Source organism: Capsicum annuum, chromosome 9, assembly GCF_002878395.1.
Source record: "Capsicum annuum cultivar UCD-10X-F1 chromosome 9, UCD10Xv1.1, whole genome shotgun sequence".
NCBI classification, from domain to species: domain Eukaryota; kingdom Viridiplantae; phylum Streptophyta; class Magnoliopsida; order Solanales; family Solanaceae; genus Capsicum; species Capsicum annuum.
In genome coordinates, this window is record NC_061119.1 from 214,369,949 (window position 1) to 214,373,041 (window position 3,093).

The window sequence follows — 3,093 nt, forward strand, 5'->3', positions numbered from 1 at the left end:
GGATTCATTTTGTTTGAACAAATACTACAGCTCAAAAATTATAGATAGAAAACTGTTGTTTCTTTTAAAAGAAGATGGGGCATCGAAAAGGGGGTTAAAATGGCTCTCAAAGGATTGAATAACTTTCAATAGCATTCAATAGTATTCAATTATTTTATTGAACATCAAGGGGCTTTAAATACCCACCTTACAATAGAAAAATCAGCAACATTCAAAATTTAAACTAACTAAAATGTCTCAACAGATAAAACAACCTAACTTAAATTCAAAATTCAAATTCATCCTAAATTAACTAACTTATGTTGCTAAAAAACTAGTGCAGCAACTTAAGCAATTTCCAACACGCCTCCTTTGCTTTAGTTACTGAGATTTAAAACTACTCCTCCTCAATTTTTGCTCTGGCAATGGATGCTGAATTTTTCAATTTTTTTTGAACTTGCACATCTTTTTGATGTTCATCTTTCTCTTTTTTCTTTTTCTTTTCTTTTCATTCTTTGCTGAAAAACCATCAACAATCTTATGTTGTTTGAAAATACTTTCATAGACTTTGCAAAATATTGTAAGGATTTTTCATTCATCAAAACATCACATAAAGCATAGGTTTCAAAATATAATTTCTTTGCAGAACAAATTTGATCATTTTTGTCTGTGAAAATTTTTGGGGCATTCAAAGATAGACTACTGCTTGACAACTTTTTGGCTTAAAATATCCATATGCTTTGAAAACAAGCACGAGTTGAAAAAGGTAGCCCTGATGGATTAAAATGGAGCCCTTACGGGTTAAAAAGGTAGCCTTGCCGGTTTAAAAGATAGCCCTTGAGGGTTAAAAATGGTATGGTAGCACTTTGGAAGAACACACAAATCCCGTAAGATCAATGAGGCTCTTGATACCACTGTTGATTTTCTTTAAAAGAAGGTGGGGCAACAAAAATAGGGTTAAAATGGCTCTCAAAGAATTGAATAACTTTCAATAGCATTCAATAGTATTCAATAATTTTATTGAACATCAAGGGGCTTTAAATAGCCACCTTACAATAGAAAAATCAGCAATATTCTAAATTTAAACTAACTAAAATGTCTCCACAAATCAAACAACCTAACTTAAATTCAAAATTCAAATTCGTCCCAAATTAACTAAATTATTTTGCTAAAAAACTAGTGCAGTAACTTAAGCAATTTCCAACAAAAACAATACAGAATTGAGTGTTACAGTCCTTATCCTACTAGTGATCTTGTCTATCAACATATTACAGTATGTCTTGGATAGTATAGATTCCAGCTGGTGCTAAGTTAAAGGTCCCATTTATGCATAATTCATTAGTTATGTTTTCGAGGCTCGCACTTGATTTTTAAAAAAATTCAGCTGTTTATGAAAACAAAATTGTTATGTGAACATTTATTATCAAGATTCAGTGTTAGGAAACTTTATAAGCACAGGGAAATTCTGGGAAAAAGGGTTGAACCATAATGGACTACTGTATACGGTCTTACCTACATTTGCTGTTAAAGGTTGTTTTAATGACTTGAACCCGTCACCTTCTATTTTTTTGAGGGGATAGTTTGCGTTGTGTCTCTCTGGCGGCCTAGCCATGAGGAAAGTTTATGTGCTAATATAAATACAAATTTAGTTCAGCTATGGCCCTGCCGATATTGACTATGAGCAATTTTCAAGCCAATGTTGTAACGACAATAACATAGTGTAATACCCCGCATTTCGGGCTAGAATGAAAACCATCATTTCTACGCGTAGATGTTCCAAAAGCCATAAATCTAATGCAAATATAGTGTGGTAATATTTTATGTAGTGTGTGAATCTAGTTTGGCATGAGTCCAAATCATAGAGGTCCCTTAACTTAAGGACTAGTTGAAAGCTTTCCTATCGTTCAAGTTTTAGTGAGAGTCAAAACTTTGATCAAATTCAATCGACCATAACTCATCGTATATGATGAAATGAGGGGCCTACTATATATCAAATGAAAGGTCATTGAGTTTTCTTTCCAACGCCAATAATTTTGTCAAAATCCGAAATCGGAACAAAAAGTTATGTCCATTTTACTCCAGCATATCAGCCTGACAACTGAGTGACGATAATTCTGATGGCTTGTCAGAAATCTGACGACTTGTCAGAATATGTCATCAGCCTTAGGAAGAAACCCATCAATTTCAGGTCTTAGGTGATGACCTGGGCTGATGGGCTATCACAGATCTGACGGCTTATCAGCCTTGGTCGTCTGAGAATTTCAGCAACTTGGAAGTTATTTCGTAGGGGTATTTTGGTCTTTCCCTCACTACTAAAACCTTTCACACAAATTAAATCATCCCTTAAATGTTATTAATCAATCATTATTGGTTTTACAACATCAAAAACTTCCCTTTCACTCACAAAATTAGATCAAATTAGGGCTTTCTCCAAGAACAAGAAATTCAAGAAAATCAAGCCTTAAGTTCAAGATCTCCAAGAAACAAATCAAGATCTAGGTTTCATCTATCAAGATCTAGGTTCCATCTTTCAGATCTTATAATTTAAGGTACTTGGGGTTTATCCTAAAAACTACATGGGCTTGAAAACACTAGAACATGATTTAAAGATTTTCAAGCATAATTTTAGAAAGGGGTTTTGAAATACATGATTTTATTATGCAATATAAATGTTCAAATGCATTATTGATTTGGCCCTTAGGCCTTTCCCCTTAAATTGATTTACATGTATGTGTATATGTATGAAAAATTCAGATTTGAAGATTGTTTGAGAGCATAAATTATGACATCCCTCTCTTGTGATGACTTTAAATTTGTGATCTTATTGGGAATGATTTGATATGCATGATTCATAGCTTGAAAATTGTTTACTCAAATACCATAGTATTTTGAGCATGATTTAGAGATTTTGAGAGGGAGTTTCTTGATATAAATGTGTTTTGTTAAAGAGAGAAAAATTTGCACAAGATTAAGAATTTTAACATGACCACCTTGTATCATTTGAAATGTTGTCAAAGAGAGTTGCATACATGTGTTTACATGAGTATTTAAGGAAAGGGTGCTTCGAACTAATTTATTGATATGGTGGTCTCAAATTTATATTTTGGAAACATA